Genomic DNA, 14,942 nt, shown 5'->3' with positions numbered 1-14,942 from the left:
TGCAGAGGTATACATTTGTTTTGCATAGGCAGAAGCTTGCTTTTTGTAGGTAATGCTCATGAGCAGGTGATGGCCTGTGCACCAATTAGTGTCCCCTACTTGCTAATTGCATGGAGAACAGCTGTGTTGTTATTCCTATAGCCAACGGCATGGCAACACACTCCTATAACTGAATACTTCATGTGGGCATTGCCCCTTTTCCTTGCCTATGAGGAAGACATCAAGGAGGTATGTGAACAACAGCATCACAGAATGTAGTTAGAAATACCTCTTACAACAAAAAATGTGGAGACAGCCCAACAAAATGGGGAGAAGGTTCCAGACTTCGGGAAAGAATGTAAGTATTGCTGTTATACAGTTGGATTAATGCTAGTTTAACAGGGTTTGTATGGACATGGATTTTCTGTGTGATATTTAGTCTGACAGTGCTATGTGGTTGACATAACTCAACTGTACAGCTATCCGCAGAATGGCCAGAGGTTTGACTCTTATGTTTGGTCTATTGCTCAGTCAGTTTTTGTCCTCGGCAAATCAGTAGCATACTCTGGGGACTGCAGTCAGTAAATGCTAACATCCATTTGTTTCTGACTTCATATCCCTCAGAAAATATATGTTCCAACAAAATCTGTAACATCAGCAACTTTTTCAATTTATAACAGTGATATTTCACATATGCCCCTATTTTTGGGCCTCTGTCCCCCAATTATGTCAGGCTATGTCCAGATGTCATGCAGTAAGAGGTTGATAGTTATGGTATACCATTATTTAGTGCCTTCTTTCCTGATATCATCCCAGTGATATAGCAGAATGCCAGACATGTTATGAGGTAGAGGCCATATATATGAGGATAAAGCCTGGATATTCTGTGGAAATCTGTGCAGTTGAGAGGTCTGTGTATGTCTGGCAACTGTTAACAGACTGTCAGGATTGTGTAGCAGTGTAGTGTGTAAATGTTATTTGGGCTGTGTAGGGAGGGGGTAGATGTAAGTGTCATGGCTCCTTTTCTATCTGACTGTGCATGCTGCTCCAGTTTCTGGTGGTCTATCGGCTGTATATGTTTGTAGGGCAGACTGAAACATGTCCCGTACCACCTCAGGATTCCTACTACACTGTAACTTGGGGCAGTATATGTAGGGGTAGTATGTGAGTGGCAAACATGATATTTTTGTTCACACAGTTGTTATAGTGTAGTGTTCATTTGGCTTACCGGTATGCCACTGTGACTGTGGTGTAATTGGTTGTGGGTATGCACTTTCACACCGGTGTCTGCTTTTCACTACTGTTATATCCCTGTAGTGCCTGATATATTTGTAAATACATATGTAATTCCCCATAGCTGATTTGGTGTAGTGTTGTGTTAATCTGACTGTAGTTTGGATGGTGCTTGGTGACATGCTTAGCAGCTCATTGTAGTTTTCCTAATGTCATGTTATTTTCAGATATTTGTAGGATGTCCAGTTGTTTAACTCATATCTTTGGTCTGGAGCCCATAAATGTTGTGTATTTCTGACAAATCAGTGGGATGATCTGAGGATTTAAGTCACTAACTAATGAGAAGCAATTGACTCTTGGACTTGTGCTATTTCAGTCAGTATATGTTAGAACAGACTGTGTTACTGCAGCAACTGTCTCAGCTTATTTACTCAAGTATTTCAGCTATGTCACTATTTTCATGGCTTTGTCTCCCCCACTTTTTCAGGCTTGGTCCAGATTCGTTGCACTAAGGGGTTCTGAGCATACCTCTAAACTGGCCAGATTGTTGCAGAATGTCCAGGTTTATTGCCCATATTTTTGGTCTGTTCCACAAATTATTTGTATTTCTCTGGTAAATCAATGTGATGATCTGAGGATTTATGTCAGTAAATGATGACACGTGTTTCAGTTTCGTACCTCATATCCTTCAGAAAATGCATGCTGAAACAAACCCTGTTACTATAGCAACTTTCTACATTTATAAGAGCAATATTTAAAATATGTCCCTAGTTTATATGTATCTCCATACATATATGTATGTGTATCTGTATATATACAAAACCTGACTGATTACACAGAGTTTTTTCCCTACTGTTGAATGACTCTACTGCATGATATGTTTGAAAAAGCATCAGAAATTCCTGCAGCTCAAATGGTGTAGTGGTACATTACTCTGACTTTAGTGCACATGGTCCTGGATTTGAGAGTTGGCAGGGCCACTCATTTTGTTGCTAGGCAGAACAGTGGCTGATGGAGACTGATTAAATCAGATTTAAATGGGTTTGCATGGTGCTAAGCAATGCTAAGGGGATGGTACATTGCACTGACTTCAGTGCACAGGATCCTGGGTTTGAGACTTGGCAGGGCAGATCATTTTATGGCTGGGCAGAACAGTGGCTGATGGAGACAGACTGATTAAAGCAGTTTTAAGCAGATTTAAACAGGTTTACATGGGTTTGAGTGGTGCTAAGCGATGTTAAGGGGTGCTTAGGTCTCCTTAGATTCACTTACCGCTGCTTATTCCCGCTTAAACCTGTGCTAATTCCAAAAAAAAGAAAAGAAAAAGGGTGATAAGAAAGTGGTAAAATTGGGGCAAGCGGGGGTAAAACATTAGGAGACGCAACTAGGGATGTGCAGGACAGGTGTAGGAAAGGACCATAGCTCTACATTTCTTATGCAGCAACAGCTGTGACATATGACTATAATTTGGAATTTACAGCCTCACACCCCACAAGGAGGGGTGTGGGCAATGTACAGTTGCACTGTAATTTGACTGTGAAATTATTTCTGCCACTGTAAGTGAGAGCAATATTTTTTGTGGGACAGATGCCCTTTTTTTTTTTAAGATGAGAGTGGTATGGTGGGGAAGGGTTGCAAGTATGTTTGGGGAGGTAGGTTAGGTAGGTTAAGGTTGCATTAGCTGACAGACAAGACACACAAGACAGCAGACAGGGGCAGTGTATGACACATGAGAGGGGAAAACACCTTGGACAGGCAAGGTTGTTGGGAATCTGAGGCTCATGCACCCCCAGATGGTGACAGTGGGAATGAGCTCCCCACCCATGGGCAGTCACCATTGCCCCTGCACAGCCCCGAGGGTGGCTGGGCTGGTGGCTGGACAGGAGGGGTGGGCTACCCCTCAAGGTGTGCCAGTCGGCCCTCAGTTTGCCGCAGACATACATCCAGGTCTGACTGGATTACCCTGTGCACCATGACCCGGAACTGATGGCGGGTGACAGGCTCCCCTCCATGCCCGTGTACAGGGGGGGATGGGCCCCATCCCCTGAGGCAGTTCCACCTGAGGGTGGTGCAAAATCAGCAGAAGGAACAGTTGTAGGGTGGGTTCCGGTGCCATGGCAAGATGAGGTGGGACAGATGGATCTGCTGGGATCGGCTGTTCCAAACGTCCTGTGTTGTGGGGTAGATTGGATATATATTGCTTAGTCATGAACAACACATTTCAATGTTAGTTATAACAGCATGCTATGTTAATATGTAACCAATTAAATATAGGAGCAATAATAGGACACAAGTCCCAACATCAGATTTGGAGAACAACATACCCATAGTATATGAATATAAATTATTGATGCAGATAAGGGGTGGGGGGAAAAGAAAAAGAGTCCATTAACAACTGTGTAGGCTTCTATTTTTCACAACAGTACTGCTTAATACTCTACAGGTCTGCCGTCACTTTACATATACCTGTGGCCCATTGCTTCTGCATCACATGCAACACTGTTAAATTGTCAACCTAGAATGGTATATGGAAAGTGTGACTACTCTGGGTACATGACTGGAGGGGACTCGTACATGTCAGAGTTACATATATGACTAACAAGGTGTACCCTGCAATGCTGTTGTGTGAGTGTGGTACTGGCATTCTACAACTGGATTCATATCTGTGTCCGAGGTTATTGGTAACAGTGATCGTTAGCCATGACAGCATGACACTTGAGAGACATGCATGGTGTAAGTACCTATCCTGCTGTCATTTACAGACATGGGGCTGGACACTGGAACATTTGGACACACTTTATTAGTATACCCATCATACAGCTACTACAAACCTTTCTTTACCTGTAAAACATGTGGAGAAAGTGTCTGTTAACACTACCTGACTGTTTGTACAAATATTCAGGTTTACTTGTCTGTAAATGTTCACACATCTTAGTACCAGTCCCTGGATTCCAACTGTGGTCTGTGTGTGCAAAAAGGAAGAACATATTTAGTTCTCATCACACTGAGCTACTGGAGAACTGCTGCTTCTTGCTTGACTTATTTCTGTCTAATAGACACTTGGTTAGGCATTCTGACCGTGTGATAATTGCAGTCTCTACCTATTACACTCTCATACTTGCCTGCATCAGCATACCCACAGTCAGGACTATTTAGATCTGAAAGGCAAAGGTTAACAGAAGGCACTGCTGCAGTGGACACACTGTAATCCATTACACATTACTGATCAAACTTCAGATGTTATTGCAGGACATATTTCACATTTCATTTATATCTAGTTTTAGAGCTCCACAATCTATACTGTTGCCTAACAGTTGCTTAAAAAAAGAAACACAGTTAATGCATGCTGTCTTGATACCTGTACACATTTTCTATTTCTTCAACAACAAACCAAAGTAAGACAACAGTTGGTTTTGTAGATTTTTATTTCAGTAGCATGACACAGTGCTTTATTACAGTGAAGAATCTACATTCATTAGTACTGCATATCCTGTAGATGAAATTTTGGCGTGACAAACCTATTATTTATTCAGTACACTCAAAACACACTGTACCTACTGGCGGCAAACACTCTACTCCTACTTATTTCTTACACTATATACTGCAAGAAAAAGCTATACTCACCAGACTCTTGGTGCAGCCTCGCCAGTATGTCAGCATGAGCATCGACATTGGCAGCTCTCTCCTTTGCAGCTGTAGTGAGAATAAAAACATTATGCATATCTGCCTATCACATACTCATGCTAGAATTTGGTAAAGCTGTGAGTGAGATACTTATGAACTTCTGGGGCATTCCCATCCCGGGCATCTTGAATCCACTGGGCCAAGAGCACCCCCTTCTTATGCTTAAGGTCATCATAGTGGTGACAAGCCTGCTCACCCCTCCGGAGGATGCCAGTGGCACTGGTGAGCTCACATGCCAGATGGTCCCAAGCCTCAGACTTGCATTAAGAGCCCTGGTACTGACCCTGCAGCAGTCTGTTGTCATGGTCCTTGATAAAGAAAATAAAAAAGGGTTATAGCACAGTTCACATCATATATCAACTGACACTGCAATACTGGAACAGATGCACTACCTTGGTTAACAAATATCAATTCCTACATCATTGTGAACAAATAAAAATACAATTCATTTAACAATGCTTTCCAATTTACAAAAGGAATAGACTGCCTTGGTACTTGAACCCTGAACTCAGGCATACCAAGCTGGAGCACTCACTGTAACACTATTTCATCACTGAAGCCTTTGCCTGTAATTTTGTATTCAGCTCTTACAACCTGGAGTGCAAACATGCTCAGCTACACTTGAACACCAGTTATATGTAAAAAATATATATATATAAACACTTTAATGAGATATATCCACAATACTAATATTTACCATTTGGTAATATACAACCTGTCATTCTATAAACTTTCTAAGTTTGTCAGAGCAATATTTCACAGGTTAGGCATTAGCATGTATTTTCTGAAGTTTATGAAATCTGATACTCAAATGTCTGCTATTATTTCTAAATACAAAAATAAAACACAATTTGTATGAGGAACAGAACAAAAATATGAGGCAAAAAGCTGGACATTCTGTGAAGATATGTGCAGTTGAGAGGTATGGGGCTGACCAAATATATGGGCCAACACTATGGACATTCAGTGAAGATCTGTGCAGTTTCAAGGTGTGCCTGACCAAATATGTGAGCCAGCACTCTGGACATTCTGCAAAGAGATGTGCCGTTGCGAGGTATGCCTGACCAAATATGTGAGCCAACATTATGGACATTCAGTGAAGATCTGTGCAGTTGCGAGGTATGCCTGACCAAATATATGAGCCAATGCTCTGGACATTCAGTGAAGATCTGTGGAGTTGCGAGGTATGCCTGACCAAAATATGTGAACCAACACTCTGGACATTCTGCAAAGATCTGTGCAGTTGCGAGGTATACCTGACCAAATATGTAAGCCAACACCATGGACATTCTGTGAAGATCTGTGCAGCTGCGAGGTATGCCTGACCAAATATGTTAGCCAACACTCTGGACATTCAGCAAAGATCTGTGCAGTTGCAAGGTATGCCGGACCAAATATGTGAGCCAGCACTCTGGACAATCAGTGAAGATATGTGCAGTTGCAAGGTATGCCTGACGAGATATGTGAGCCAACACTATGGTCATTCCGCAAAAATCTGTGCAGTTGCAAAGTAAAGTGCCATTTGGTACTTTGACAATGCAGGGGGTGTGTGACAGAGCCTGTCACACACCTCCTGCATTTATTTTCTGATCTACTAGGTATTTCAGTGTCCATGGACACTAAAATAGCGATTTGTTTTGCTTTCAGTGCCCGCAGACACTGAAATGCATTTAAAAAGTGCTGTATGGCACTTTCTGAGTGCAGAGGGAGTGTTAGATGTGCGTGCACTACTTCAACATGCCCCCTGCACTCTGTATTCTTTGTGTCCATGCAGCCTTAGCAGTAGTGAGCATTCATGAATATGCAAGGAGCGGTGCTGTTAATGCTAATGCTACATGGACATGGTTCACTCCATGCAGGAATAGCACTATTCCTGCACAGAGTTTATTGAATCCCAGGGCCTGTTTTTTTTTATGATACTTAACATTGCATTTGTTAAAATATATTATGGATGGCATTAAGGAGCATATTTCAATAGAAAGTCAGCCGCTCAAGGAGACTTAAGCAGACAGACTTCTTTGTACTAGGATATGCTTGACTTACAACAGGCATGGTGACTGAGAACCCGATCAGTGTGCATGTTTTTGAATATAAATGACTCTTCAATGTATAATAAAGTACTGGGAGAGATGTGGGGAGAAGGCAGGATGCATGGGGCAGTGAGGCACTAGAGGAGGAGGAGAATGTGATGAAAGGAACAAGGGACATGGAATATTAAGGGACTGGGGAGAATATGGGGAGGAATAGATGCATGAAACAGTAAGGGGTTTGAAAGGATGTGAGAAAGAAGCAGGAGGCATGGGACAGTAAGGCATTTTGGGAGGTTTTAGGGAGTAGCAGGTGAGTAGGGACAGTATGGGATGATGAGAATGTAGGGGAAGGAACAATAAACATGGGACTGTTAGGAATTGTGGAGGATGTGAGAATGAATCAGGGGATATGGCATAGTAAGTGTCTGGAGATGATACCAGGAAAAGAAGTAGAAGAAATGTAAGTGACTAGAGGGCAGGGGAAGGACCCAGGGGGGCATCTGACAGGTAAAGACTGATTCGGGATTTGGTGGAAGAAACAGAAAATTACTGGGGAGGTTGTGCAAGAAGGAATAAAAGGAATGAGACAGTAAGAGACTTTGGTGGATGTTAGGTAATGACAAAGCTGCATGGGACATTAAAGGACTTGGGATGATGTGGAGAAGCAGCAGTTTGTATGGGATATTAAGATACTGTGGAGGATGTGTGAATAAGCATCAGGGAGCAGAGGACAGTAAGGAATTAGGGTAGATGTGAGGAAAAAAGCAAGAAACTGGATAGGATGTGGAGAAAATGGACTTTGGGATATTGAGGGATTGGACGGGAAGGAGAAGGTTTTGGTCATGTCAGATGCCCTGGGAATAGCCCAAAAAGCTTGCCCTGGATATAAAATATGTGGGAGCACCTGTCAGTTTAAAACTTGGATTTATAGGTTTATAGGTAGGTACTAGGATATCGGCCCTAGGGCCTATACAAGCCTAGCCGAAAAGGTACCCTGACTTTCACCACCCAAGAAAATTATTTTCCTGTGCCCCTGTTGAGCAGAGCCACAGAGGTGATCCCTGGGGTGAATTTCCAATTTCCCATCCAATCATCAAGATTTTTCTTGAAGAGTGCTAATGAGGAGCTTTGTTTGATATAGATAGGTAGTTTGTTCCAGAGTATGGGAAGTCTCTGGGACAGGAATCTATCCCTCCAGCATGCTCTGGTTATTGTGGTGACAAGGTTTAGGTCTCTAGAGCATGTAGCTCAGAGGGATTGGGATTTCTTTAAGTGGAGCATGTCCAACAGCTCTGTGTTTGACATAGCTTTGCATGTTAGGCAGAGATTGCCTCTGAGTAGGTGATATGCGACGGAGTAAAGCTGGAGTTTTTTGAGACGGTCTGACTAGGGCATCTGTTTGAGGGCAGTAATCCTCTTTGTGAGGTATTTCTGCAGACTTTCCAGTTGTTGCAGATGCCTTGTGAGGTACATACCAAAAGGGGCGTTGTACTCTATAATGGGTCTAATGAGTGACGAGTAGAGGGGAACAATTACCTCTTTTTTCCTAGATGAGAAACCTTTTGTGATGAGGTGTGCCACGCAGAAGGATTTCCTGACTACTGTAGTGATGTGATTATCAAAGGAGAGACTACTGTCCACTTGTGTCCCAAGGTCTCTTATCACACATTTGGTGTTAAGTAGACTACCTACTTACTATCTATGTGGTAGCTCATGGGTAGAGAGTTTTTATCAAAGTGGATGACAATGCACTTTTTGGCATTGAGCTTGAGGCCATGGTTTTGACACCAGGCATCTGTCTCAGTGAGGCCCTTTTGTAGGATGTCCACATCATTAAGAGTTTCAATTATGGCTCCTAGTTTGCAGTCATCTGCAAACTTCATTAGCCAAAGACCTTCTGTGTTAGCCTGTACTTCAAAAAAGTAGATACCAAACAGGAGAGGACCCAGGACTGAACCCTGTGGTACTCCACTTGTCACTGGTCTAAAGTCGGATTTGGAGTCTGCTACTTTCAGTGTGGGTTCTGTCAGTGAGCCAATTGGCAACCCATCTTGTGACATAGGGATTTATACCTAGTTTAGTGAGTTTATCTATAATTCCAGAGTGGGGGATGGTGTCAAAAACCTTGGCAAGCTCTAGATAGGCTGTGTGAACCACCTTACCCTCGTCTACAGCTTTGGTGACTGCTTCAAAGAAGTCAATAAAGTTTAGGAGACATGATCTGCCTTTTACAAACCCAAACTGGGTGGGGTCCAGAGTTTGGAGATTACCAATGTCTTTGTTTATTAGTTCCATGATGATGCGTTCCATGGCCTTGCAGACCAGGCTCATTAGGCTAATGGGGTGGTAGTTCCCAGGGTCCGTGGTGGCTCCCCCTTTGTGGAGTGGGATAACCATCATTGTGCACCATTCAGTGGGCAGAAAACCTGAGGTGAGGCTATGATTGAACATGGTGCTTAGGTGGGGTGCCAGTTCATTCAGTAGTTCATGTAGAACGCAGCCTGGGATGTTGTCAGGTCCCATGGATGCTGTGTTCTTGGTTTTGGAGAGTGTGTTTTTTACCTGTGCAGCCATGATTACAGGAAGTTTGCATTCTTCTGCTATAGAGATGAGCCCTTTAGGGGGGGTGAGGGGGGGTAAAGTTAGCACTGAACCTATCTGCCAGGATGTTGGCAATATCAGTTGGTTCTGTATATTTAGTGCCATTGTGCTGTCACTCAGAGCAGATCTGAGTGTTGCCATTGAGATTCTTGACATAGCTATAGAATCAGTGGTGATTTTGTTTTCATAACTAGCTTTGGAGGATTTTATGAGGGATCTCAGCTTCTTACTGAGGTTAACCAGGGAGTTCTTCCAGTCATGGGAGCTTACTCCTTTTTGCAACAGTTTCTTTCTTCTGTTGTAGAGTTTTTTATAGCAGGGGACTACCAGATTGGCTTCCATTTTTTGAAGGATAGCATCTTGGTTCTGTTAGGGATAGCACGATCCATGCACTCATGTAAGTGCTTATAAAGTGCATTTGTGTAGGATTCAGCAGTTGTACCTCTATTGTCCATCTGCATGGATGTTGTGAAGTTTGCCACTTCTGTCTTAAGAAGCTGAAGTTGGCTTTGGAGGACTTTTATACAGTGGTTTCCCTAATGGGGGTGGGATGTGGATGTCTAGGCTGATTAGCTTGTGGTTGGATCTGACCAATGAGGAAATGACCTCTGGTGTGGAACACCGGTCACCCATGTTGGTAATGACCAAGTCAAGGATATTGCTGCCCCTGGTGGGGGTGTGGATAAGTTGATCCAAGGCACTGGAATTTATGAATTCCAGAAAACGTTGAGCAAAAGAGTTGGTACATGAGTAGATTTCCCAGTTAATAGTGAGGTAGTTGAAATCACCCATTATTAGGGTGTTGGGTTGTACCCTAATATTTTCCAGTGTATCAAGAAATGAGGAGTGGGAATCCTGGGGCATGGTGGGGGATTTGTAGCAAGTTACAATTTGGGTTGTGGTCTTGCCCAGAGTTAGTTGCACTTGGATAATCTCAGATGCATTATGCTGAGCAACTAGCCTGGAGGTGTGGATATCCTTAATGAATATGGAAACACCTCCACCTTTAGTGTTTCGGTCCATGTTAGGTGGCTGAAAGGTGTGGTATGAATTATAGCCTGGTAATCCAGGAACAATTACTTACCCTGCATTCAACACCGAACACCAGTATACAGAGGCCAGTTGTTAGGCAACGATCCAGGAGTCCCCAGCTACAGGCGGTGATGTCAGGGGGTGGAGGTGTGGCTGAACTGCCTTCTAATGTGGAACTGAGAAGCAGTGATGATCGTAATCGGACTGTTCGTTGAGTTAATATGAACAATAACACCATCATTAATAGGAATATGGACTTAAATTACTTTCTTTCAGCCCCTTCTCTAAACAAAGAAAGTCACGCAGCCTCTAGGGATATGGGTACTTTGAATGCCCAACTAAATGAATTTGAAAAGACACTAAAGACCTATAAGTCTCTACAGATGGACAATGCGTTTTTAGAACGCTCTTTAGAATTAAAACAGGTCCCTAAGGGACTACATATTTTTAAGTTACCTCATGGCTTCACAGAAGGTACATCAATTTTTTCTGAATTAGTGCTTTTATTTGACAAAACAGGGTTAGAACTTTTAAAGTTAATTATACGTAATAACACAGAAAAATTAAATGTATTAAAGGAAAAGTTATGTATTCTGGATAACAGTATTAAGGCAGATCTTTTATTTGAACACAATAAGTTTAGAATGGAAAATATTTTTAAAGACATTGACAGGTACATTCACAAAGGATTAGATATCAAAAATCTAAAGGAAAAGTTATGTATTCTGGATAATAGTATTAAGGCAGATCTTTTATTTGAACACAATAAGTTTAGAATGCTTGACAGAGGCACAGCAAAATGATAGGCATAGTTTTTATTCAAACTAAAGGGGTGGCGAAAGCCACATAACTATGGGCTAGGCTTATAAATGCCCTTGGGCAGATAGCCTAGTATGAACCTATGAACCTATGAACCTAAAAATATCAAAATAGAGAGGGATAGTCATGATTATAGAAACAACAGAGCATACGCTCATTTTAAGGAGTTTAAAAATATGAAGCGCAACAGCCAGAACTATGTTAATACAAACACAAATATAGACAGACAACAGTTAAATTCTAGTTTTAATCAAGAAAATATTCACAGAAGTAATGCTAACAGTAATGAGGAGTTACAAACAGTTTTTTTAGATCAGCCAACACTGAGAAGATCAGAGAGAATAAGAGGGCGGCAGGGCAGTTACAATCAACATACACAAAGGAACTACAACAATGGAGGCCACATAACCTCCCAGTGGCAAAGATAATTAATGCTAATAATCACAATTATCATTGTGAAATACATGTTTGTAACAACACAATTTCTGATGTTATAACACAGGAGAATCAGATTATACCTGTTGTAGTTCCAAAAGTTGATATCCAGCCCCTTGATGAGAATATAAACAAGACCCGAACTGAATGTTGTATAACAACTTATTCAGGATTTAATTTGTACAATTTCACTGAACACAAATTTGATAAGAATTATTTAGATTTGTTTAGTAAAGGTTATACTTTTGTTCCTATGTTCAAGTTGGACATTGGTAATGTTCTGATTAATCTCAAAACATATACAAGGCTTTTAAATCTAAAAATATTTTTTCATAATTCTAATGGGTTTTTTCAAGATTCTAGAATGTTTACACTTAAGCATCACAGTACCTTTATACTTCCCCAAAATTTCATGATACATGTATTTGAAAAACTTTGTGAAACACAAATTAGAAGAATTATAAGTGAGAATACATTTACTAAATACAATTTGACATCTGCAGAAAAATTTTGTCTCAAAGAGCTGACGAGTTCTGACAAATTTAGGATCATGAAACCAGACAAAGGTGGTGGGGTAGTTATTATGTTAAGTGAAGACTACGTCAATAGGATGCTTACACTGTTGGAAGACAGTGAGACCTATGACAAGGTCAGTAGGCATGAGGTTAACAAAGCCTACACTAAAATAGATTGGTTAGTGTATGAATATCTTATGGATGGTAGAATTGATTTACATACTTATAATTATATTTCTGTGGAATTCCCAATTATACCATCCATTTTTGGGATTCCTAAAATTCACAAACACACAGACAACCCTCTATTTAGACCTATTGTTTCAGCCATAGGTTCCAAGACTGAAGCATTAGCGGCATTTATTGATTTTAAGTGTAAAAATATTTTAAAGAGTTTACTGCGGTTTAGGTATTCGGCGTTCGACGACTCTCTCCGTTCGATTCTCAGTCGATTCTCTTGTGTGACTGACGAGCGTGGGTGGCGACATGCTGAATGCGTTCGTTCGCGTAGGCCCGTTGAGCAGGCAAGCCAGCATGTACTCAAAACTGTAAAGACCGAGTTCGGAGTTCGGCTAATTCCCGACCGAAAAACCGAAAGACACACACACACACACACACACCATACATTTTAAGAGATTCATGGCACTGCTTAGATTTATTAAGACAATTTGTAAATAGTTTTGATTTTAAAGTTGATTTTCTTATGATTACTGTGGATGTAATCAATCTATTTACTGTGATTCCCCATCTAGAAGGCCTTGAAATGTTTGAAGCTTGTCTCAACCAACACAATCAACACAAAAGTTCTGAGAATTGTTTGTTAACAGAAATGTTAGAATTAGTGCTAGAAAACAATTTTTTATATTTTAATGATAGTTATTACAGACAAAAAAATGGTGTAGCTATGGGGGCAAGATGTGCCCCCATTTATGCTAATTTAGTTCTAGCCTATTGGGAATCAGAACATGTTTTTACCAGTATTTATTGGAACAAGGTTTTATTGTACCTACGTTATTTGGATGATATTTTAATTTTTTGGAGAGGTACTGAAGCTGAGTTTAATGAATTCATTATTTATATTGAACAAACAACAGGCTTTCTTAAGTTTACAAGTCATATTTCAACCAATAAGATTGAATTTTTAGACATTACATTATTTATTCACGACAACAAAATTGAGTCCAACATCCACAGAAAGAAGACTTACTCCAATTCATTTTTACACTATGACAGTTGCCATCCTATCCATCAGAAGAGAAACTTAGTTAAAGGACAGATGGTGAGACTGTCCAGAATTGTGAGTAATGATAAAGTCTTTAAACAAGAGCTTTATAAATTGCAAAACATGTTTTTAGCTAGAGCCTATCCTGCAGAGTTTGTACATGAAATTAGTCGAGGCATTTCAATTAATAGAATGACACTTTACAAACCCATCATATGTCATGGTCTAACACCAAAAGATACATCAAACTCAAGGACAGTTGGACATGACACTTTTGTCATTCCTTTTAATGAAAAATCTCAACAAATTGTAAAAGTGTTATTTGATTTTTGGAGCACAGTTATAGAACCTGACACTGAATTAGTGAATATTTTAGGAAATAAACCCAAAGTCACTTACAGCAGAGGTAGGAATTTAAAAAACATGTTTGAAAAATGTGTTAACAATGACTTGGTTAGGAAATCTAAGATGAACAGATGTGGTGCCTGTCGTATATGTAGATTTATTAATAATGGACCCTACCTTTCAATCTATAATTATGAGAAGACCATTAGATGTCCTGGAGTTTGTGATTGCAACACGGTTATGGTAGTATATGCAGCTTCATGTACAGCGTGTCAAGCATTTTATATAGGCAAAACGAACAGGAAATTGAAAACAAGAATTATTGAACATTTGAGTGACATCAGGAATCAAAGACAGACTAGTGCTTTATATAATCACAGTACCAGTTGTGTCAATTTCAAAAAAAAAATTATTTTTTGTGATTGATAGAATACCTCACAACAACACACATAAAGGTGGTGATGTTAAAACCTTATTAGAAGCAAAAGAATGTCTTTGGCAACTTAGATTAAATGCCAGTAAATGGCCTGGCATTAATGATCAAATATCTATTGCCAGTATTCTTAAGCTCAAATCACAATTTATTTAGGGTTAACAACACACGTCAATAAAATATAGTATAAAATACAACAAATTTATATAATTTTCGTTCGGCCAACATAGTTTGTTAGTTATAATAGTTATAATTGTTAGATATATTTTTAATAGATGGAATTACATTTGTACATTTTTATAACATTACAGTTTTAATATTTTAATATACACTATAATACACATTTTAAGGTTATTTGTATTTAATATTTAACATTTAACATATTAATTTATTAACATTTATGTCCATTCAATTATACATTTATATTTATTTCATATATATATATATATATATATATATATATATTTAATTATATTATGATATTTAACTAACATTTTTAGTCCAGTTACAAATGATTGCACATTTTAATATTTACATTCACATTTATTTATAACGGCTTGACACTAATACATTTCGTTTTATGGGAACAGTGGTTGTTTTATAGGTACAATTTA

Source organism: Protopterus annectens, chromosome 12.part0 (assembly GCF_019279795.1).
Source record: "Protopterus annectens isolate FY-2018-M chromosome 12.part0, PAN1.0, whole genome shotgun sequence".
Lineage (NCBI taxonomy): Eukaryota > Metazoa > Chordata > Ceratodontiformes > Protopteridae > Protopterus > Protopterus annectens.
Note: the sequence above shows the minus strand (reverse complement) of the source record.